This window comes from Cervus canadensis, chromosome 25, assembly GCF_019320065.1.
Source record: "Cervus canadensis isolate Bull #8, Minnesota chromosome 25, ASM1932006v1, whole genome shotgun sequence".
NCBI lineage: Eukaryota > Metazoa > Chordata > Mammalia > Artiodactyla > Cervidae > Cervus > Cervus canadensis.
In genome coordinates this window covers 8,909,566-8,935,250 of record NC_057410.1, presented here as the reverse complement: position 1 = coordinate 8,935,250, position 25,685 = coordinate 8,909,566, and the positions used below count along the sequence as shown (strand labels likewise).

The following is a 25,685-nucleotide window of genomic DNA, read 5'->3' as shown; positions in this document are numbered from 1 at the left end:
AGAGGAACCATCACGAGGAGACCCGACAGCTAGCCAAGGACCCGCGGGAAGACGTCTAAGGAGTTTAAGGAGACTCCTGCGATGCCTCCCCGCGCCCCCCCACCCCGATCAATTGAGAGCTCTGGGAGTAAGGGCATAAAAATATTTGGCAAGTGCTTCTCTTGAGTGTGGGAGGGGGAGGCTAGAGCAGCACTGTCAGTAATGCACATACTCAGGTGAGCCATCCTACCCAGAACGAACAGGCATTATTGATCTAACTCATAAAACCAGCCCTCTGCATTCCAGATGAGTGAGACCTTTACACCAGGGTGTGTGTATGGGTGTGTGTGTGCCTCGCGCTTAGCGAGAGTTAAAAAGGGGCTCTTCCCAAACTTATATTTGAATACCATATATGGTCTTCAACCCCTTTACACTAGTTTTGTATTTATTTCAACTTATCTGAAGGGTAGTGTTGAAATTTATTCAAAAGGTACTGCCTCTGACGACCGACCAAAAGTGTCAAGCCCAATGTTTAATCACAGGCCTAAGCCAATTGTGGCTTGACTTTTCTTTGGCACTGATAACTCTGCCAGCAATCAAGGCCAAATGACCTTAGCTTTTCAAGAGGACATAATGATGTCTAATTACATTTTTTTTTTTTTTTTTTACTGGGACTAATGGGACAGGCCCTGAAGATGTAGGATTATGTAATTATTTATAACCATTGTGATATGCTACAGAAATGATTAACTGATGCAAAATACTTAAGGGGTGAAAGCCAAACAGATTTAGAGGGTGGATTATTCTAACATGACCTAAAGTACAGTAATTTGTACATCACACTATTTGTTTGAAAATGCTATATTTGAAAATTAGAAACTTTATTTCAAAACAAATTCAGTTCTGGCGTATTATTAAGGCCCTGTATGCCAAAAACCAGTCCATTGGCAAGTGGTTCCCCTTAAATCATCTGGTACTGAGAAACACCACATCCCATGAATTATTCCTGGAAAATGGGCAGATTTCACCCTTAATGTACTAGCAGTGATAATGAGATGAAGGTCAGATGACCTAAGTAAACTAACAGTAAATAAACTATTAAACAGTATATTAGGGATTTAAAGGACACATGGCATTATTCAATTTAAGTACCTAGAAGTGGGGTATATGAAAGGGAATATTCAGGAAACTCTTTACGTTTCCCTCCCTTTCCTCTTTTTTATATATTTTGTATTATATAAGCACTTTTCTTTTCATATTCACTTTTTCTTATTTCCCCCACAGCCTGTTAGTGCAGGAGACACAAGAGACATGGGTTTGATCCCTGGATCAGGAATATCACCTGGAGAAGGGAATAGCAACCCACTCCAGTATTCTTACCTGGAAAATCCCATGGGCAGAGGAGCCTGGCAGTGGGCTACAATCCATAGGGCCACAAAGTCAGATACAACTGAAGTGACTTAGCACGCACCCACCACAACATGTAGTATAATTCTTTGCCCATAGTTTAAATGTCTGTTTAAAAACAAAAGTAAAATGAGCACATTTTGTAGACTGGTGTACAGGAGCTCCCTAAGTATAAAGAAAACCTTGTTTCAAAGGATTGTAATAATTTTGTCTATATTTAAAATAGTTGACCTTAAGTGCAAAATTACATAAAATTACAAAGAATGCAGTATAACACTGCCTGTTACTGTAAGTGGGGGCTTGATTAATCCTGTCAACTGCTGACTTGACAGCGATATTAGCAGCTGTTCTAAAAGCTTGAATAAATATGTTGACGAGGAAAGGAAAGAACAGCAGTTCCTGAGTACATAGTAAGTGCTGGTCACTGTGCTAGTTGTTTTGTACACAGCATTTTATTTAAATCTTCCAAATATCTTTGAACTTTTTATTTTTTGTCCCCATTTACAGATAAGGAGAGGCATAGATAAGGAAATTATGCTATCAGGAAGGGATAAAGTAGTATTGGAATTCAAATCTCATTCCAAAGGCTACATATGCTCTTTTTACTCATCTGATCTGCCCCATTTTCTCTACATTAGGGGGGGAAAATGGGGTTTCAAAAACTGTATTCATTGAGTTCTTGTGGTTTTAAGTAACTAGTGTGCACTCAGGTTACCTCAAGTAACAGGGGTAAAGAAAACATGTGGAAATAAGGCCAGAGACTTAACCGGCTTGTCAGGTCATCCTTTGTGAGCCTGGGGGTGGGGGCCTGTGCCTTTGATGGGTACCAGAAACAGGAAAGTTACCACCCTATGACCACATTCCTATGAGTTTTGTAGTTTAAATCATATATTTCCCAACATTTTCTCTGTTATTATAATCTTAATGACAATCATGTTAATGTATTACCTTAAACTATGTTTGCTTTTGATACGTGCAGGGCCCTGTGGGGGGTTCCTGGGCACAAGGCCTTTATGTCCAGCGTTTCTTTGATTATAGGAAACAGCCCTCATTCGCCCTCTGTGCCCTTCCCTGAGTTCCAATGGGCAGATCCAAGAAGTTTTTAACAAGGGAAGGGAGAGGATAGGAGACCCAGGAGAAACAAACTGTCAGAGCAGCCTTGGGGCAAGGTCCTGGCTCCCTGTTAATGCACACAACAATAGCTCTGAGCTGTTTTGCAGATAACGATTAACAATGGTATACTGCCCACAAGCATATAGACCCCAGACGAGTTGGACCTGAAGGTTGAACAATGCGGACTATATTTAACTCACCACCAACCCATTAGAAGAATGTCTATGAGCTGATCACACCCTCTTTGCACAATTACTATAAAAACTTACCACAGCCTTCCACAAATTGGGACACTTGATTTGAGGGCGTGAGCCTGCTGTGTCCCCCTTCGCCTGGCAAATCTATTTGCTTAGTCACTCAGTTGTGTCTGACTCTTTTGTGACCCCATGGACTGTAGCCCGCCAGGCTCCTCTGTCCATTGGATTTTCCAGACAAGAGTACTGGGGTGGGTTGCCCTTTGCTTCTCCAGATTTTCCCGACCCAGGGATCAAACCTGCCTCTCCTGCACGTGTCTCCTACACCGCAGGCAGATTCTTTACTGCTGTGCACTCTAGATACTCTTTTCTAACCTCTCCCCAAACTCTGTTTTCGAGATTTGATTCCACACTGTGTACAGAGAAGCTGAGCTTTCGGCATCACTTTTAAGACAAAACACTCAGAGGAGGTAACTACTTCCTCTGTTTATTATATATATATATTATAGGGATGCCTCACCCAATCCAGTGGTGTGCTAGTAAATATTTAACAACCAGATCTGGAGGAAGGAAACCTGAATTGTAACAAAAGCCAATTTATGTGGATGTCAATACTCCCAGCAACCTGAGTCTCTGGAGTCAAAGTTGAGAAGAGATCTGCTCAACCAGCTCTTCGTCCGCATGAGCCAGCCCATCTCGCCACTCCCCAACTCCTTGTTAATGTCTTCCGAACACAGCAAAATTCAAGTTGCACAATCACAGATCCTTCTACTCCTGCCCCCACTGTTAGTTGCTCAGTCGTGTCCAACTCTTTAGCACCCCATGGACTGTAGTTGGCCAGCCTCCTCTGTCCGTGGCATTCTCCAGGCAAGAATAGTGGAGTGGGTTGCCATTCCCTTCTCCAGGGGATCTTCCCAACCCAGCGACTGAACCCAGGTCTCCCACGTTGCCGGCAGATTCTTTGCCATCTGAGCCACCAGGGAAGCCTTCTTCCAGCTGGCAGTTCTCTAGAGCTCACAGTCAAATGCCCTGGAGGGCAGAGGTTGATTCTATCACGACTGTCCCTCTTGGGGAAAGTTCTTGTGTGAGGTTATCTCATAAGCCACTGAGTACCTCTGAGCCAGGCGTCCTCTCCTGCGTCTTCAGCTGTCGCTAAGAGAGAAGGCTCACAGGGGACATGGCATGGTCACCTCTACTAAAGAAAGAGACTGGCGACTCCCCTGGTGATCCAGTGGTTAAGAATCCACCTTCCAATACCGGGAATGCAGGTTTAGTCCTCGGTCAGGGAACTAAGATCCCACATGCTGTGGGGCAACTAAGCCTGTGGGCTCATGACCTAACTAGAGAAAAGCCCGAGCACCACAGCTGAGACCCAACATGGCAGAAAGGAAGAAAGAAGCAGACTGTGTTGCTGCCTTTTCAGGGGGGTGCGTCTGGGGCAGCCTCTTGAAAAGGGAGTCTGTGAGCATGGCAGGCATTCAAGCTACAAGCTGGCATACCATTCTCACCTCTTTAATGAAATTCCCTCAGCCATTATGCAAGGCTCTGAGACAGCCCCCACGTCATATACCCAAAAGAACATCTTGAGTAGATGCAAACAGGAAAATGGACACATTCCACCTAATGTTATTCAAAAGTCCCAGGCAGGGTGAGAAACCAAGTTAGTACTTCAATTCAATGAGCATTTATCAAGTATATTATTTATCAAGTATGTTTATCAAGTATATTATCCATATAGTCAAAGCTATGGTTTTTCCACTAGTCACGTACAGATGTGAGAGTTGGACCATGAAGAAGGGCTGAATGCTGAAGAATTGAAGCTTTCAAACTGTGGTGCTGGAGAAGACTCATGAGAGTCCCTCGGACAGCAAGGAGATGAAACCAGTCAATCCTAAAGGAAATCAAGCCTGAATATTTATTGAAAGGACTGATGCTGAAGCTGAAGCTCCAATACTTCGGCCACTTGATGGAAAGAGTTGACTCATTAGAAAAGACCCTGATGCTGGGAAAGATTGAGGGCAGGAGGAGAAGGGGGCGACAGAGGATGAGATGGTTGGATGACATCACTGACTCAATGGACATGAATTTGAGCAAACTCCAGAAGACAGTGATGGACAGGGAAGCCTGGTGTGGTGCAGTCAGTGGGGTCGCAGAGTCGGATACAACTTAAAGTGAACAGCAACAGTTGTTCTAAACCACTAACGATCAGTTGGAAAGTAAAGGAAACTACTTCATAGGAGGGTGTAACAGACTCTCCAGAAGAAAGTTTTTCTAACCTCACTCAACCCAAACTCGCAAAATTCTGCTTTCTTATCTTGCAAAGTAGAATGTTGTCACCCTCACCCCTGCTGAGAACACGGTTTCACACTGAGGGAAGTATGCCCCCGTGCCTCCGGGTGTTGCAGTGGGATAAGAGTTGAGAACTCTTCTCAGCAACATGAAGGACACAGAGTCAACGCTGACTGGCTAAGGGTGACACCAAACATTTTCTCAGATTCTGAGGAAGGATTCCCACTTCCATGACACCCTCCCAGCCCCCAGTCATCAAAGGCTCTAAAACGACAAGAACTCTGAAAGACGGAAGGCTGAATTAACGTGGGTATTTTCCTTCTCTTGGTAAAATGGTTTGCCTGTATTTGTAAGTTGTTCCCATTGAGGCCATCCCTTTCGCTGATTAATTCTGAAGCGATCTGAAGAATGCATTCCCGTGATTAATGTGCTGCCCGATTCTACCAGCTTGGGCTGTGGATATGCTACAAGTAATAAATATTTAACAACAAGACTTTCAATATTGTAGAGGATGAAGCAATCCTCTCTAGACCAGCAAAGCTGCTTGGCTTTTGGCAAGATTGTATCACATAAAGCAGCATATGCAAAGGCAGCTACACACACACAATAAGGGGGCCGGAAGACAGGGACAAACTTTTTAGTCGGTACAGGAAGATTCTGACAGGAGACTTGCTTCAGCGCTTTCCCTAGGTCTGTTCCTGAGTGCTTCTGATATCCAAAGCACCTCACCCCGTGGTGTGTGTGGCCAGTGTGTAAAGGTGTGGTGTTTTCCACACAACTTACCCTAACCAGCTCTTTGACGTGTTGTTCATCCAAAGTGGCTCCAATCGAAGGCAGAGGAACCCCTGGCCGTGTTGGGCTTCCTGGGAAATGGTATTTTGCCCTCCAAAATGGTGCTACATTCCAGGGTTTTCTGCAGTAGTTTTACCTTTGCCATTAAAGCTTCTGGGACAGTGGGTAAGTTACTTAATTACTCTAAGCCTTGATATTCTTTTTTCTCTGTGTAATGGAAAAATAAAGATACCTACCACTCATGATGTTTAGCCCTTAGCCTCATGCTAGGAAATGGTAAACCCTTAATAAATATCAATGTAGTACTAATGTTATTAACTTCTATAGTTGCTCACTAACTTTCAACTACCACAAAGCCACTCTTTGCCTTTAAGCCTTATCTAATATGATTTCCTCTGAAATGACTCATAGTTTCTCTTCATAGCTGAGTCCTATGTTTGTATCCATAATCACCTCTTAAGGAAGTCTGTTCAGATTTAGTAATCCTGTCAACACATATTTTCTTCAAATTTACATTTTATATTTATACCCAAGGTTACTAATAGTAACTATGTTTTCAAATATATTTTTAACTTTCTCAATAAGATTAGAAGGCTACACACAATTCCTCAAACTGTTTTGTGAAAACCAGTTTTAGAATTGCCATCAAAAAACATAATACATTTTAAAAAAATAGCTTCAACACAGGAAAATCATCTTTGCATTCATTCATTCAACAAACATTTATTGAATGCTTTTTATATGCTGGATAGATATAAACAAGATAAACCAGTAAAATATTTAGTATGTTAGTGACAAACTGCTAATAAGAGAAATAAGGCAGAAAAGGTTGCTGAAAGTGTTGACATCATAACATTAAAGACATAGAATAAAAAGGAAGCTGTATGTGTGGAGTCTGGAGAGGGGAAATGGCATGTGAGGAGGCCATGCCCACAGCAGGGTCAGGCTTGCCTCCTTGGAGGACCATCCAGGAGAAAAGGCTGCGAAGGGGCATGGGGGGAAGTTAGACAACGTGACCTGAGAGGGAACTATGTAGGATCTTTAGAGTCCTTGCAAGGACTTTGGCTTTTATTCTGAGTGAGAAGGGAAGCTACTATAGGGTTTTGAGTTTTGAAATGATCTGACATCCTTCGGCTGTTCTGTTAAGGAGCGCAGAGACAGAAAAGGCGAGCAGTTAGGAGGGTCCTGATAATAATCCAGGCGAGAGGTGATGGTGATTTGGGAGTAGGGAGGAAGCAGTGTGGGGGGGGGGGGTGAAGAGTGACCTAGTCGAGGAGAAATCTGGACAGAGGGGGCCACAAGATTTGCTGACAAATCAAGAGTAGATTGTGAAAGAAAGAGAAGTTGAGAATGCCTCTATACTTTTTTTCCTTTTTTGGCTGAGCATTGCGGAATTACCATTTCCTAGACTATGGTCTTAGAAGGAGGTGGTGGTTTTGGGCATGTTAAGTTGGAAATGGCTGTTAGACATAGAGGACTATGTTCATCTAGAGCAGTAAATATGAAGATTGCATTTATAGGAGAATGTCTGGGCTGTAGGTAGCATAGAGAACAATCATGAGATCATGAGAAGGTCCCAGATTGATTTTTTTTAAAGCCAGCAGAACCACTAAGAAGGTGAGGCTTGGGACTTCCCTGGAGGTCCAGCAGTTAAGACTCCAACCTCCCTATTTAGGGGGGCATGGGTTTGATTCCTGGTCAGGGAACTATGATCCCACAAGCTGTACTCCTGGTCAAAAGAGAGAAAAGAAAAAAGAAAGTGAGGCTGCTAAAGAGGTAGCAGGAAAATCAATACCGTAAAGAGGCCTAGGAAGCAACAGAAGCTTTTTTCTTTCCTCTTTCTTCAATTTATATGCTTAGAATATATTATTTGTGGAAAAGGACAAAAACTTAGAAACAAAATAGATGAATCACCATATAAAGTTATATCCTTTTTATGCTTAAGTGAGTAAACATAAAATATTAAAAATGATTTTATTTTGTGACTTATAGATCGACTCTGAAACCTACCCTAAAAAATAGTCTCTAGATTTCTGAGGAATCGCAGCACTGGAATACAAATACTCTTGTGACCACACTGAAAAGTTAACGCTATAGGCCAAATGGCCAAGCTCCCCATCTTTGTGACGTGTGAAGGACAGCTAAACGATAAGCCTACCACACAGCTCGGGGAATAACATCTCTTTAGAGACGGAGAGGAAATTTTGTGAGGCTCAAATATATACAAAGTGGCTTTAAAACTGTTGTTTAAAATATTGTACAAATTTTTTTATAGTTTTTAAAGCTGTACTACTATACTTACTTGCTCAGTCATGTAAGACTCTGTGACCCTTTGGACTGTAGCCCATCAGAGTCCTTTATCCATGGGCTTTTTCAGCCAAGAATACTGGAGTGGGTTGCCATTTTCCTCCTCCAGGGGATCTTCTTGTCCCAGGGATTCGAACCCTGTGTCTCCTGCATTGCAGGCAGATTCTTTACCCATTGAACCATCTGGGAAGCCATTTTTAAAGCTGGTGATCATAAAAGGGGAAAGAGAAACAAACTTGCAGTTGGCAGATTTCCTTCAAACTCTGGCTATGCCATGACAGTTGTGCATGACTTTACAATTCACATATCTGGGATTTAGTTACTTTATCTTTAAAATGAAATAATCCCTGCTCTGCCTATTCTGCAAAATGCTGGTGGAAGTCGAATGATTTAATAAGGGAGCTTTCAAAACACTGATGTCTAAAGCAAAAGTCATGACTGAGGCAAGGTGCATTTTTCTAAATTCATCTACTTTTGTTTCTTTGTATGAGCCACAGTTCTTTACACAGCTTGAAGATACCACATTGAGATCCCAATTGAAACAATAAAAGATCCTCTAAGGAAAATGCGTATACCTACAAACCCACATAGTTTGGTATGTAATTGATTGTACACTGACTGAAAATCAGGTTTTTATTGTTTTTAATCTTTTTACTTTTTATTGGAGTTTAGCCAATTAACAGTTGTTGTGATAGTTTCAGCAAAGGGATTCAGCCATACATATACATGTTCCCATTCTCCCCCAACCCCAACTCCCCTGCATCCAGGCCGCCACATAATACTGGGCAGAGTTCCATGTGCCATACCGTAGGTCCTTGTTGGTTATCCATTTTAAATATGGCTGTGTATACGAGTCCATCCCAAACTCCCTAACTATCCCTTCTCCTCATCCTTCTCCCTGGCAAACATAAGTTCATTCTCTAAGTCTGTGAGTCTACTTTGTAAATAAATTCATGTGCATCATTTCTTTTTAGAAAATCACTTTGGAAAGAAAGAGGAGCCATAGTGATTTCTTAAAGAAACCTAATGAAAGTCGCATCTAAAAAACCTTTAGTGTGTAGCCGGCTATGGGATAGATCAGTATAGGAGAGCAGTGTTGGGAAGGCAACCCAGGCAGATGCAGAAACCCAAGCTTGAGGTAATGAGAGCCCCTGGTCTAAGACGGTAGCTGTGAGACCAGAGATGAACGAGGAGATATGATAAGAAAAGAACTGCCAGGTAAAAAACACAGGATGCCCAGATAAATTTGAATTCTAGATAAACACCAAATAATTGTTTAGTATATCCTAAATATCGCATGGCATATACTTACACTAAAACATTGTTCATGGTTTATCTGAAATTCCAGTTTAACTGGGCATCCTGTATTTTTATTTGCTACGTCTGGCAATCCTAGAGAGAAACTGGTGAATTTATTGCTACGCTCATCCGCATGTTTCTGAGGCATATTCTGAAACAACAAAAACGTGGGCAACGTGACCACTATGAAATGAAGTCATATAGAGCTAGTTCCAGTTCTTCTATAGAGCCTAAAGAGATCAAGAAATATATCAAACCATTCATTACAGACCTATTTGTTTTCCAGACAGGAAAGTTACTAATATTGTGGCTATATTCTATTCTCAATATATGAGTTTCGTATCTATGTGACTGTGTGTGCACATGTGTGTATGTTTAAGGTATGGGTTAATTAGCAAAAAAGCCACAGGCTTACAATTACCCTGGAGAGATTGAATAAGAAGCGTGAACTGGAGAACCCACAGTCCATCCATCATTTCCTACACACACACACACACACACACACACACACACACCCATGTACACATGAGACTGGACCAGGGAGTTCTTCCCTATGCAGCCCAAGCCCCTGGTTTATCTTGATTGGACAGTGTGTGTGGTATGAATGGGAAGGAAAAGGTTTAGACAACAGGGTCCCTTTCAGTGAAAAGTAGGAACAGTTGAAAGATTCAAAGAAGGAAATCCATTTGAAGTGGTGTTACAAACCCGAAACCAGGAGCATTCAAGGTGACTTTCTCCATCTAAAAGCTTAAGACCTTTAAGGTTTTATCTCCTGGGTAATGCAGGTGAAAATTCAAAATGGAGCTTCCAAACTTTAACCCTTCTCTCTCCTGCTTTGTAATTTTGTCCTGAAATTATCTTTACTAGGCCCTAGTGTCTCACTCTGTGGAGGTTGAAAAGTCATGATAGCAAGGAGAAAGAGGTCTGGTTTCAATACACTTTTGCAGATATGGGGCACACTAGGATTCACAACTGATGATCAACAGCACCCAAGAACAGCCCCCTGTGAAACTGGAGACCACAAAAAGCCCACAGCCCATACCTCTGGAGAGCGTTTTTGAGAAGACAGATGGAGGAGAATAAGGCCAAACCTCATGATTGGTCCATGGTGGCCCCTGAGCAAAAGTGAGTCTTGCAAATTTGGGGGTAATAGAGGCAGGACTTGGATACTGATGGAACTCTTATCAGTGATAGAGAACTTAGAAAAGGAGCCTAGATTCTTCTTTTGTGATTCCCCATGGTGTGATGAATGCTCAGTAAATGCTGTTGACTGATTCTTTTTAACCTGGGCCTGGGAGGAGGGGTTTGAGATTTGAAGGGGAAGCTTGGAGACAGTTAAGGAAGAATTCATGTATATTCAACTCCTATAGAAAAAACAAAAAGCAGCCTTCCCAGGTTGCTCAGTGGTAAAGAATCTGCCTGCCAATGCAGGAGACGTAGGTTTGACCCCTGGGTCAGGACAATCCACTGGAGTAGGAAATGGCAACCCAATCCAGTATTCTTGCCTGGATATATTCTTGCCATGGACAGAGGAGCCTGGCGGGTCCATAGGGTTCTGGTGGGTCCACAGGGTTGCAGAGTGGGAGATGGCTGAACCCAGCACAGCAGCAGTGGGGGGCTGGGGGAGGAAACGCAAGGTTTGAAGGGGAAGTTGGGAGATGATTAAGGAAGAATTATGTGTGTTCAACTCACAAAAAACAAATTGACCAAATGAAAACTATTAGCCACTTAATTTTACACAGTTGTGTAAAAAGAAAAATCAAGAACTTTAGTTCCTTCTAAAAACCATTATATGTGTGTGTGTGTATATATATTGCTGCTTCATCTTTGTTGCGTTTGCAGTGTCTCTCACTGCAGTGGGCACAGGGACTGTCTAGCTGAGCCTTGACGCCCTGGAGGCCAGGCTCAGTAGCTGTGGCGTGTAGGCTGAGTTGCTTTGTGGCATGTGGGATCTTAGTTCCCTGATCAGAGATTGCACCCGTGTTCCCTGCATTGCAAGGCATATTCTTAACCACCGGATCACCAGGAAAGTGCCATAAAAACCATTTTATTCGGTTTCCACTGGTAACAATTATAACTGGGCTTATAAGTAAAAATGGCTAGCATTAATGAAAACATTTATCACAACCATAGCTCTGAAAACTCAAGATGTTTAGTGGAAAGAACTCCTAAAGATACATCTGAGTGTTTAAAGTAAAAGCAAAACACGAGAACAACAAAAACATTTTCCAAAGGCATCAAATGATGCTCAGCTAATTTCATGTCACTTAACATCAATAAGGAAAAATACATTGGAAAATCTACACATTATGTAAGCAATGATGTTATTAGTATAACCAAGAATGAAATAGCTCTTAACTATTTCCAACTTTGCCTCTAGAATTCCTTTCTTCTGATGGCAGAACATACTATTTCCTGTTCTTATACTCTGTGGGAAGTAGCACACCCATTTTAATGTCACTTTTTCCCTGTATCAACATTTATGGGAGGAATTATTTTTGTGCTCTCAAGGTTGATATCTCAGATCCAGAAGTCATGTGGCAATGGATCTCAAACTTAGATATGAGAATACCTTGTTACTTGTTACTATCCTGGGAGCTCTCCTACATACAGTGATTCAGGTCTGGTGAGGGATTCAGAAATCTGTATTTCTAACAAGCATCCCAAATGATGCTAAGACAGGTCTTCACAGATCTTGCTGATTTAAGTAACCAGAGTAATTTTCATGTCTACTTTCCAACTGCAGAGCATAAGTTTTAAACTCTTATTTTCTATAATGCCCATAAGAGGTGAAAAAGATTACAGGAAAATACATGCGTATAAATAACACAGCATTCATGACCTTTACAGGGAACTCAAATAACTGCAATTTTTGATTTATAATAAGTTTTGAAATGAGGCACTTCAAGATTCTGAGTTGCTTTGTGAGTCATCAGTGATTAATCTTTCCATAGTTTTAACCCTGTGAATGTTTTTTTTCTTTGAAAACTGGTTATTTTTGAATCGGGTTCTAGCTCCTCAGTTCAGTTTAGTTCAGTTGCTCAGTCATGTCTGACTCTTTGCGACCCCATGAATCGCAGCACGCCAGGCCTCCCTGTCCATCACCAACTCCCGGAGTTCACTCAAACTCATGCCCATCGAGTCGGTGATGCCATCCAGCCATCTCATCCTCTGTTGCCCCCTTCTCCTCCTGCCCCCAATCCCTCTCAGCATCAGGGTCTTTTCCAATGAGTCAACTCTTCGCATGAGGTGGCCAAAGTACTGGAGTTTCAGCTTCAGCATCAGTCCTTCCAATGAACACCCAGGACTGATCTCCTTTAGGATAGACTGGTTGGATCTCTTTGCAGTCCAAGGGACTAGTTGAGTGGAATATTAAATTTTTTATGGCATATCTTTAAAAATTACTCCAGGTAAATAGTAATTTTCTTACCAATTTCTCTAATATTAGAATATACTTAATGATGTACAGTTCACCCGTGAATAACACTGGTTCTGGGTGGTGATCCTCTGTGCAGTCAAAAATACAAGTATAACTTACAATCAAGCCTACCTATATCTGAGTCCTCAGTATCTGTGGTTCTGCACCCGTCAATTTAACCTGTCACGAATCATGTAGTACTGTAGTTTTCACTACTGAAAAAAATCTGAGCATAAGTGGACCCATGCAGTTCAAACCCATATTAAAGTTCAACTGAACTTTATTTTTTTCTAAATATCATGAAAATAGCATACTGCTACATTTAAATTTCATAGGGTAATATTGATTCCACCTATCTTCATATGTAAGGTTCTGTTTTATAACCAAGTAATATTTTTTTTAATTATTTATTTTTTATTTTTGGGTGTGCTGGGTCTTTGTCACTGCTCACAGACTCTCTCTAGCTGCAGTGTACAGGCTTCTCATTGTGGTGGCTTTTCGCGGTTCAGGGCACAGGCTCTGGGCGCATGAACTTCAGTGGTTGCAGCATGTGGTCTCAGTCGTTGTGGCCCACAGACATGGTTGCTCCACAGCACGTGGAATTCCCCTGGATCAGGGATAAACCCTGTGTTCCCTGCCTTGGCAGGCAGATCCCTACCCACTGTGCCCCCAGGGAAGTCCCTAAATAGTGTTTTCAGTATATTCAGCTGCCTTGGGGGAAAACCAAGGAAAGTGATTTTGATTTTTCCATGTTATTAAAACATGGTGGGAGGCTTCCCAGCTGGCTCAGTGGTAAAGAATTCACCTGCCAATGCAGGAGACACAGGTTCGATCCCTGGGTCGGAAAGATCCCTTGAAGGGGGAAATGGCAATCCACTCCAGTATTCTTGCCTGGAGAATCCGATGGAAAGAGGAACCTGGCAGGCTACAGTCCATGGGGTCACAAGAGTCAGACATGACTTGGCAACTGAACAGCAACCAGTGGTTAGAACTCCATGTATACACCGCTGAGGGCACAGGTTCAATCCCTGGTTGAGGAAATAAGGTCCCACAAGCCGTGCAGTGTAGCCAAAAAAGAGAGAAAACAACCCTTCCTCAAACATTCTTCCCTGCTTCATAGTACCTCCTGTGTTAATGTCTGTGTTTGCCACTGTCTACAGATTGTCATTCAAAAAACAATGCAAGTGCAATGAAAATTGACTATGAAGTGAACTTGCAAGTTTCATAAAATATGTAGCATTTCATGAAATTGATAAAGATGATGGAAAACTATTCAAGCCATGAGCAGAGCCATAGACTGTGTCAATCAGTCCAACTAGCTATTAAAGTTGAAAAGAACAAAAGGTCAAAGATACAAGATTTGACTAGGAGATATTCTTACAAAAATGGATGAAGTCTGGGATGTTTTGTAAGATGATTCATTGAAGATGAAATGAAGATTATCATTCCATGTATCAGATGATTTTGTAAAAAAAAACATTTCTAAGAGTTAAAATATTTTACAAGTTAGCTATGTTATAAGGAAGTAAGGTTTTTTTGTAGTCTTAGCAAAAAATTTCAAGTTAAAAGTTCTAGTGAAACTACTTATGAAAACTTGGTCCCCCTTAAATAGATTTAAGTGACCTTCTGGTATCAGTTATGCACTGATTAAGTATCTGCTTCAAAGCATTAGTTGTCTGACTAATTAAACAATGTTAACACAGATTTAATTTTAACATCTGATGCCAATCTCTCCTTATTAATCATATTTTAATTCAATAATTTAATATCTTTGTTATTCCTTTCAGCTGATTTTCTATAAATTAATTTAAAATCCCAAGACATTAATTTACTAGTAAAGTAACTGTGGTTTTGGACCTTGAATTTTAAATCATTATAACTACACTCAAGCACATCTTTACTAATCAAAATGGGAAGCATTACAATCAACACATTTTTGCCAATGAGAAATAAGTTTATTTCTGTAGCATAAAAATCTGTGCTTCGGGATTCAACAAACCCTTGGAAAGCATTTTCTGCCTCCTGCTGGTTGTGGATGGAGAAGGCAGTGGCACCCCACTCCAGTACTCTTGCCTGGAAAATCCCACGGACGGAGGAGCCTGGTAGGCTGCAGTCCATGGGGTCACTAAGGGTTGGACATGACTGAGCGACTTCACTTTCACTTTTCACTTTCATGCATTGGAGAAGGAAATGGCAACCCATTCCAGTGTCCTTTCCTGGAGAATCCCAGGGATAGTGGAGCCTGGTGGGCTGCTGTCTATGGGGTCGCACAGAGTCGGACATGACTGATGCGACTTAGCAGCAGCAGCAGCTGGTTATGGAAGCATCTTCCCTCCAAAAAGTTGTTGAGATGAAAGAAATGGTAGTTGGTGAGAGGTCAGGTCTACGGTGAATGAGACAGAACTTCGTAGCCCAATTAGTTCAACTTTTGAAGCACTGGTTGTGTGATGTGTGGTAGGGTGCTGTTGTGGAGAAGAATTGGGTCCTTTTTGTTGACCAATGCTGGCAGCAGGTGTTGCAGTTTTGGTGTATCTCATTGATTTGCTGAGCATACTTCTCAGAGGTAATGGTTTCTCCAGGATTCAGAAAGCTGTAGTGGATCAGACAGTCTGCAGACCACCAAACAGTGACCATAACCTTTTTATGGTGCAAGTTTGGCTTTGGGAAGTGTTTTGGAGCTTCTTGGTCCAATCACTGAGTGGTTTGGCAACAGTTATAAAATCCACTTTCTGTCGCATGTCACAATCCGAACAAGAAATGGTTCATTGTTGTTGCATAAAGTAAGAGTAGATAACACTTCAAAACAACAATTTTTAAAATTTTTGGTCAGCTCACACAGCACCCATTTACTGAGCTTTTTCACCTTTCCACTTTGCATCAAGTACTGAATGACCATAGAATAGTCGATGTTGAGTTCTTTGTTAACTTCTCTCTCTCAATTGGTATTGTCAACCACCGATGGCCAGCCACTGTACTCCTCATCTTCAAAGCTCTTGTCTCCTTTGCTAAACTTGAACCACACTGCATTGTATGTTCGTTAGCAGTTCCCGGGCCAAATGCATTGTTTATGTTGTGAGTTGTCTCCGGTGCTTTATAACACATTTTGAACTCGAATAAGAAAATCACTCAAATTTGCTTTTTGTCTTTTGCTTTTAGATATCATTTCCCTAGTCTAAAATAAATATAGAATAGACAGCATTAAGTCATTAGCAAAAAAACATGAAGCAAGAAATGTGCAATAAAATGATGTATCATCACACAGACAACTATTTAAAAATGTGGATAAGTTTATGTTGTATTTTCTTGTTTTTGCACCTTGTAAATAACGAGGTGCTTTTATTTTGCACTCTAAATTAAGAGTTGTATATTACTTTATTTGGTAATACCTAATTACAATTTTGAAAATACAAAAAAAAAAAAAAATAACCACATTTAAGAATGTATCCCAATACATTCTTAAATGGCACTGTTGAACAGCAAAGTTCAACAATGCAAAGCCACAATTACTTTTGCACCAACCCAATAAATCTATGGAAACCTTTACTGGAATTGCATTAAACTTCTTCACTACTTTAGGAAGAATTAGGGAGCCTATTTGCTATATTCAGTCAAGGAAAGATGATTGTCTCCATTTATTTTCTTTGATCTGTTTTAGAAAAGTTTTCCTCACATGTCCCATACATTACTTGTTGAATTAAACTGTGGATAATTCTTAGAGATGGGACTACCAGACCACCTGACCTGCCTCTTGAGAAATCTGTATGCAGGTCAAGAAGCAACAGTTAGAACTGGACATGGAACAACAGACTGGTTCCAAATAGGGAAAGGAGTACGTCAAGGCTGTATATCATCACCCTGATTATTTAACTTATATGCAGAGTACATCATGAAAAATGCTGAACTGGATGAAGCACAAGCTGGAATCAAGACTGTCAGGAGAAATATCAATAACCTCAGATATGCAGATGACACCACACTTATGGCAGAAAGCGAAGAAGAACTAAAGAGCCTCTTGATGAAAGTGAAAGAGAGTGAAAATGTTGGCTTAAAACTCCACATTCAGAAAACTAAGATCCTGGCATTGGTCCCATCACTTCATGGCAAATAGATGGGGAAACAGTGGAAACAGTGACAGACTTTACTTTTTTGGGCTCCAAAATCACTGCAGATGGTGATTGCAGCCATGAAATTAAAAGACGTTTGCTCCTTGGAAGGAAAGTTATGACCAACCTAGACAGCAAGTTAATAAGTAGACATTACTTTGAGAACAAAGGTCTGTCTAGTCAAAGCTATGGTTTTTCCAGTAGTCATGTATGGATGTGAGAGCTGGACTATAAAGAAAGCTGAGTGCCAAAGAATTGATGCTTTTGAACTGTGATGTTGGAGAAGACTCCTGAGATTCCCTTGGACAGCAAGGAGATCCAACCAGTCCATCCTAAAGGAAATCAGTCCTGGGTGTTGATTGGAAGGACTGATGCTGAAGCTGAAACTCCAATACTTTGGCCACCTGATGTGAAGAACTGACATTGGAAAAGACCCTGATGCTGGTAAAGACTGAAGGTGGGAGAAGGGGACGACAGAGGATGAGATGGTTGGATGGCATCACTGACTCAATGGACATGAGTTTGAGTAAACTCCAGAAGTTGGTGACAGACAGGGAGGCCTGTCGTGCTGTAGTCCACGGGGTTGAAAGAGTCGGACACGACTGAGTGACTGAAATGAACTGAACTAAGTCACCTGAAGTGGTATCTGTTGCACTTAAATACTCATTAATGTAAATGGCTGAACAAATCCATTTTAATGGATATTCAATCCACTAAAAAAACTCAATATCCCACATAGGTAGCCACTTCAACATAGCCTCATGTCAACTCCCACAGCAAAAGAGTACTTTATTTTGTAAATTTTGACCCATTGTCACTTCCATGTTATCATCTTTTCAGCTGTCAAGTGTGCAAGGTGAAGAAAAAATTTAGTTAGATGGGGGTTGCACCTGGAAAATAAATTTCTTAAACTCCACATGTATGTTTCAAAACTGCTGGGTTCCAAGTCCATCTATGAGCTCCCAGCTGCCAGGATCATGTGCAGCATACTAAAGCTACACAATCTCAATAGCTTCTTGATTCCGTATAAATCAAGTCAGTCAATATATCAACTTGTAACGGACTGCACACTTTTAACTGAACATGGCAAAATATTCACTGTCTTGAACTTTACATCATTTGACGTCAAACAATGAGGCAAATCCCAAAAGTATATACAAAAAATGGCTTTGCACTTACAAAAGGTTGTTTCCCATACTGATTAATCCAGGCAGCTAACTCATTGGTTTATGCAACTTTATTGAAGAAAAATAAATCAGTTACTAGCAGAGCTAGTTGGTCACTCATCCATTGACAACTTGCATCATTTATTCTCTGCTATATTAAACAGTATACTGGAAGATAGATTAACTAGCAACTCCAAGCCTCCTAACAATTTAAATGAAAATTACAAAATGTTTTGAGAACCTATTTTGGAATACAAAGGGTGTTTGACTTCCAATTTCCATTCTCTGTAGAACCAGAACTGGTCATTCCTTTATTAACATGCATAAAATACATCACATTTTCTGTTCTGCTGATACTATAAATTCAATACCAATTCTCTAGCCACATCAGTTATGAGCAGAAAGTATATCATGTAACCTCAAATCTCTAACAGTGGAAGGCTCAAACAAGAATGGATGCTGCTTCCTTTGATGTACAACTCAGCATCCATCTCCCTCCGTCTCAGATGATTCTTCAGTACTTAAGAGCAGTCAGGAATGGTTTTAGTCTCATAACCAAGTTAGAGTGAAGACATTGGCCACATAATACACATGCTCCATTTTTAAAAAAATTCTGCATCTTGGGCAACTCTTCTCTTGTAACTACTTTACAGTCTCTAAAAGCAGTTATTGTCCAAAGCTGGAAGAACTTAAGTCTTCTCAGATGAGCATGTGAATGAATGGAGGGAGGTAAATAAAAAATAAAATTAAAAAAGATGAGGTCTGATAGGGGAGCAGCCAGATAAGAAAATCAAAAAAGGAACAGTAATTTAAAGTTTACTCCAGTTATAATGCAGGTTAGTCTGACTTTAAGGTAGCATCACACAGCATACCTCTGAGTACATTCCTGAGATATTCTGTTGTACTTATCTCGTCTGTTTTATAGATCCATGCAATCTCTGGCACTAGGGAGTCATCTGGGTTTGGATCACATAGCAGTGAACAAACGGATAAAAGAACTTCAGAAATAGTTAAAGCAGGAGACCACTGTGATCTTAGAATATCAAGACAAATGCTGTCATTACTGTTAATATTTGGATGATACATTCTTGTTGTAAATGCAACCTTAGGTGCTTTGAAGGGGCAGTCTGAAGGAAAATGGATACACCATCTAGATATGGGTTGTCATTAGGTCCCATAATTGTGGCTTGCCTAAGAAACATATCATCCCCAACTGGACCTGCAGAGGGTCACGGGCCAAATTACTAAGTTCCTTATTAATCCGTTTCAGCACCATAGTCTGTGCTTTTCATCTGGCTCCTATCTCGGTGTGTGCTCGAAGGTCCGGCCAAAACTCTTGATTATCCCAGTGGCTGGGAAGGATTGTCTCTTCATCTCACACTGGCTCTGCTAGAAACAGGCGCAGAGGGGCCGGGAACTTCCTCACACTGCAGACTCAGCCTCCTCCCCATGGGGCAGCTGGTGCCTCCCTGGCACTACAGGGCTCTAAACACTCACTTTTACTGTTACCTAATTTTCAGCGAGAGTGGCAAGATAATTCAAGAGGAGCAAAGAATAGTCTTTTCAACAAATGGTGCCAGGACATCCAAAACAGATATTCACATATGTAACAATAAAGCTGGACCCCTACCCTCTCATTGTATATAAAACGTAGCTCAAAATGGATCAATGACCTAAACATGACAGCAAAAATAATAAAACTCTTAGAAGAAAACAAATGATCATGATCTAGGGTTACACAAAGTCTTAGGCAGCAAAACACAAGCAACAACAACAACAAAATAGTAAACTGGACTTCATCAAACATAAAGATTTAGGCTCAGGGGAACAGAATTCCAGACACAACAAGTATGAATGCCCGAAGGTAAGTTGTGTATCCGAGGAGTAGAAAGGAAACCAGAATGAGTGGAGAAAGTTGAGGCATGATAGGAGAAATAGTTGAAGAGATGGGCATAGTCCAGTATATAGAGGGCCCTGAAGGCCATGATAAAATATATGGATTTTATTTGAAATGCAGTGGGAATCATTGCAAGATTTTGTTCTAGGGAATGTCATGTTCTGATACACGTTTCTGAAGACAACTTTGATTCCTGCATGCCACATTAACTGTCGCTGAGCAGGGAACAAGGAAACCAGCTTAGGAAGCTTTTATAGCCATCCAGGCAAGACAGAAATGGACAGAGAATGGATAGACTGGAGATTAGACAGATATGGAAGAGCTGAAAGGACTAACTAATTGAATGTGGTAATTGAGGGAAAAAGAGGAAATAAATGATAACTCCTAGGTCTTGAGTTTAAGATGTATGTAATTTATGGAGAAAGGAGAGACTAGAAGAGTAAGTTTGGAGGCAGTTAGGCATGGAAATCAGCATTTTGTTTTGGTATGTAAAAGGTGAAAAACCTCTAGTCATCCAAATGAAAATATCAAGTATTGAGCTGAAAAAAGTCTAGACCTAGGGGAGGAGTCAAGGCTGGAGATAAAAATTTGCATCATTTATTAGACCCAGGTAGGACTATCTTGGAGAAGGAAATGGCAACCCACTCCAATATTCCTGCCTGGAGAATCCCATGGACAGAGGAGCCTGGCAGGCTACAGACCATGGGGTTGCAAGAGTTGGACACATATAGCAACTAAACCATAAAACAGGACTATCTAGAGCAAATATCTAGATAGAGAATAGCAGGAGCTTAGACTCTAGCCCAGGGCACTGCAATATTAAAAGACTGAGTAAAGGGGATGGAGCTGGCAGAGGAGACTGAAAAAGAGTAACCAGTTAAGTAGGAGAAAAAAAACAGTAACAGAATTGTGGTGTGTGAAAGGATACTCAGAAATATTTAATTAGTTACTTGTATGCAGATTTAGTCACATGAGGTAGACAATCAAAAACTTATCAAAGCAAAAAAGGCAAAAAAATGTGCAAGAGGTGGGAAAAGGGAGGGAACAAATTGCAGAGAGTTTAGAAACAGTAAGTCTTGTTTATACAGTTTTTTTAATAAACTTATTAGTTGGCAGCTAGCAAAAGGTTGGGCTGAACAGACTGTCTTTGAGCAGGCTGACTTTATCATCAAAGAAAACTGTTTCAGTTTATGACTTTGCCAGAGCCTTGAGCGCGTTGCTGTAGAATACACCTGACAGGCTTTCCTTGTGTGATTTTTCAGTCTAGTCCCTTAGTTGTAAATCATTTCCTCATCAGTTGTAAATCATTTCCTCATCAGGAGTACTCAAGTGTCACGGAAAAAAAGAGGGGAAAAGTATTATAAAGTATTTAAAAAAGAATATGGAAGTCAAAAATCATAATCAGAAGGTGCAAATTAATCTCACAAAGGGTACCTTGACGTCAATGGTTCTCAAACTTGAGTATGCCACCAGCATCATCTGGAGGATTTATTAAAACAGAGGGAGTGAAACTCACTCAGTCATGTTCAACTCTTTGTGACCCAAATTCTCCAGGCCAGAATACTGAAGTGGGTGGCCTTTCCCTTCTCCAGGGGATTTTCCTAACCCAGGTATCAAACCCAGGTCTCCTTCATTGCAGGCAGATTCTTTACCAGCTGAGCCACAAGGGAAGCCCTTAAAACACAGAACCAGGCCCCAACTCAAAATTTCTGATTCAGTAAGTCTAGAGTGGGGCCCCAAATCTGCTTGGACTAACACGTTCCCAGGTAATGTTTATACTGCTAATTGAAGAACCATATTTCTTGAGTCTCAATGACCTAGGAAACTTGAATGCATGCAGCTGGAAACATGTCCAAGAAGAAATGTTCATAACTACCTTGCTTATAATAATAAAAAAACTAAAAATAATCTAAATGTCCATAGGTGAATGGATAAATCATGGTATGCATTTCGTAATAGAATATTATATAGCTATGACGATGAGTCTTAGCTACATGCATCTATACAGATGAATCTCAAAAACAAAGCTGAGCAAAAAAAGTCACTAAAGTATACATATAATTTGATTCCATTCACAGAAAAGCCAAAAGCAGGAAATACTGTACTTATAGAGACACACAAACATGTGGTAAAATTATAATGAAAAATAAAAGATTTATTGATACAAAATTCAGATAGCTGTCATCGGGAAGTCAAGAACGAAAGAGAAGCATTAAAGACACTGAGGCACTTCAAAGTTAATGTTCTATTTTTTAAATGATGTTGTACTTCAAAATGTAAGTAAAATATACACTTCCTAAGTGAAAGTCAAAGTGTTAAGTCGCTTGGTCATGTCCGACTCTTTGTGACCCCATGGACTGTAGCCTGCCAGGCTCCTCTGTCCATGACGATTTCCCAGGCAAGAATGCTGGAGTGGGTAGCCATTTCCTTTTCCAGGGGACCTTCCCAACCCAGGAATCGAACCCACATCTCCTGCATGGAAAGCAGATTCTTTACCGTCTGAGCCACCAGGGAAGCCTTCATATATATATTCTAGTATGTGTGAATTACTTCGTAATAAAAATTTTTAAGTAAAATGGGAGGTAATGATCAGCTGTGTTAGATGGTGCTGAGTTCAAGGAAGGTGAGGACATAGAAATGACTCTAGAATTTGGCAAAAGGAAGTTTGTGGTGATCTCTAGACAGTGATTTCAGAGGGGTAATAAGGACAGAAGCCAAACTAGAACAGATTAATGAATACTAGAACACAACACAGAAACTGCCAAAACCATAAGACAAGTGAAACCAAATACTTCAGGAATGCACAGGATAGAAATTCGTTCCAACCCAAAGGCAATCAATAACACTTCCTGGAAGAGGAGCAACATTTGGGTATATAAAAGACGGAAATGAAGCATGTTTCAGGCAAAAAGAATAGCAACAATGCCAGTAAAGTCAGAATCAAGCAAAAGTTAAGTGTGAAGGGGAAGGGCAAGCAGCGCAGTTTAGCTAGAAACGTACAGGCTGTCTAAACTGGCACTGGCAACGTGGTCATCACCGGCCACACATAGCTACTCAGCACTCAGAACGTGGCTGGGCCAACTGGAGAACTGAAGTCTTTAATTTGGATTAATGTGAATTTAACAACTGATACCTGATTTAGTTACAGGAACATTTTTAAGTCTATTTGGAAGAAACTGGGTATGTGAATAAACTTTTCTAACTGCAGATTTTATGAAACCTAAATATAGATCAAACATTTTCAGTGAAAATGTAGCATCTGAAAGATCAGCTATAAATAAGGTGACCATCTGTACAAGTTTTAGTACTGTAAGTTATACAACACAGGGTCACCCTAGCTGTAAGCGTCATCTATATTCTAGATGTCAAAGCATGTAAAAAATCATTAATAAAATCTTTTATTACATATTGAGATCATAATATCCTGGACATATATGGTCAAATAAAATGTATTAAGAGTAATCTCACCTGTTTTTTTACTTTCTACAATGTGGCCATCAGAAATTTTAAAATTATACATGGCTGACATTATATTAAGTATTGTACAGCACTGGACAGGCCAACTTGAGCTTTAGCTATTACTCAGTAGTAAATGAAGTTACTGAAATCTCAAAATATCCACATTAATTTTTTTTAAGTAACAGGAAGTATTGTAGCACTTGGAACTATTAAACTAAAACTGCACTTTAAAGTTACATTTTTTAATTAACTCAATAAATCTAAGGAGAAATAAAGTAACCAAGGGAAAAAAATGATTTCCAGGCCTATAAAACTGGACTAGCTTACAAAGGCTTTATAAGGGTATAATATATAGCAACAAACGAGATCCTGGTCATGAGTGTGTGGCAAACCATTTACAAACAATCCTATTTAAAAACCAACTTTTGTATTTATTCCTTCTTTCAACAGTCATAGGTTTACAGATATAGTCAACATCTCATTTTCTACAATCAGGAAAATTTTCAATCAATCTTAGACAATCACAGACAGTGCTAGGACCTTGTGGAAGTTAACAGTTCTGTTTTTTGGAGAGAGTCTCAAAAAAAGGGTGATAGATTGTCCCTATTACCTTTCCTCCAACAATGTCCTACACTAGAAAAAGAAAAGTCAGAAGGGCTATTTAGCTTAACTCTTGCAATTCTGGGAAGTCTTGTCTAGTATCCTGACTAGCATCCGGCTCCCCTCCCCCCATCCCCATCCATAATTAGGGAATGTCAACACCATCTAACCAGTTGCCTAAGCTAGAAATGTAAGTCATACCAAATTTCTCTTTCAACATCACCCCATTCAAATACCTTTTCAAATTCTACCCTCTTACTTTGTTTCAGAATTTTAATATCTCACCCCAACCCAAATTGCCACAGAAGGGCCAAATAGCTATATATGGCAGAATTAGGATTAAACTAAATTTCTGTCTTTATATGGACTCTCTCTCTCTGGGTCATCTAATTCACCTCTGTGGTTTTAACTCCCAAACTGTATCTATCTCCAGCTCAGATTTTTCTCAAAATACCTCAGAATTGAAAATCTAATCACCCACTAGGGATATCCACCTGGATATTCCACAGGGATCCCAATCTCAACATATCCAAAAATTCAATTAATCATCTTTCCCATCCAATTTCTCACTTATCACCTATTCTCCAAATATTGGATTAGAATTCCTATATTAGGAAATTGGACATCAATTGCTCTCTCAATAACCAATTAATTAAATCCTTCCCATTTTCTCTCTTGGGTATTTTTCAAATCCTTTCTCCATTTTCCAGTCCAACAAATCCTCATCTGATCTCCCTTTCACAACCTTCATCCAAATTCAGAATAACCTGCGTGTTCCATGAACTGATCAGCACCTACCTTTCACATCTCTACATATTGTCTTGTACTCAGTGATTCAGCCGTGAGAAACTGTGCAGTTAATACATCCACTGGGTTGTTTCTGCTCAGTCTGTCTTTTTCATGTGTTCTCTATGCCTTGTTCAGTCGCTCAGCTGTGTCCGACTCGGCGACCACACGGAATGCAGCACGCCAGGCTTCCCTGTCCTTCACCATCTCCCCGAGTCTGCTCAAATTCATGTCCACTGAGTCAGTGTTGCCACCCAACCATTTCATCCTCTGTCGCCCCCTTCTCCTCCTGCCTTTGATCTTTCCCAGCATCAGGGTCTTTTCCAGTGAGGTGACTCTCTGCATCAGGGAGCTTCAGCTTCAGCATCAGTCCTTCCACTGAATACTCAGGAATTACTTCCTTTAGGATGGACTGGTTTGTATAACTGAATCACTCTGCTGTACACCTGAAACACAATGACGTAAATCAACTATAATTTTAAATTGAACAATTTTTGCCTCTTTCAGTTGCTGCTTTCTTATCTCTGAGCCAGCTATCTTTTTAGTAAAATTCCTGAGCCAAATAGATTTTGAATTTGTCTGTTGTATAATGATGTATAATAAAGCTGCTGCTGCTGCTGCATTGTTGTTGAATATTCAGGGCTGATTTCCTTTAGGATGGACTGGTTTGATCTTCTTGCAGACCAAGGGACTTTTAAGAGTCTCTCCCAACAGCACAGTTCAAAAGCATCAATTCTTTGGTGCTCAGCCTTCTTTATGGTCCAACTCTCACATCCATACATGACTACTGGAAAAACCATAGCTTTCACTATATGGATCTTTCTATACCTAGATGGCCTTCTTTCCAACTTTAAGGAGCATGTGCAGGTCTCCAAT

The 25,685-nt window shown here is 40.5% G+C and overlaps 1 long non-coding RNA gene and 1 pseudogene across 1 annotated transcript; both read right to left on the bottom strand.

Annotated features, from left to right (window-relative positions):
- Positions 1 to 15,442: 15,442 nt before the first annotated feature.
- LOC122427580 lies at positions 15,443 to 25,063 on the bottom strand. The gene is made up of 2 exons (XR_006265447.1): positions 24,822 to 25,063; positions 15,443 to 15,970 (listed from the first exon to the last, which is right to left on the bottom strand). It is a non-coding gene; the product is annotated as an uncharacterized LOC122427580 (long non-coding RNA).
- On the bottom strand, positions 17,429 to 23,486 carry LOC122427579 (annotated as a pseudogene).
- Positions 25,064 to 25,685: the final 622 nt, after the last annotated feature.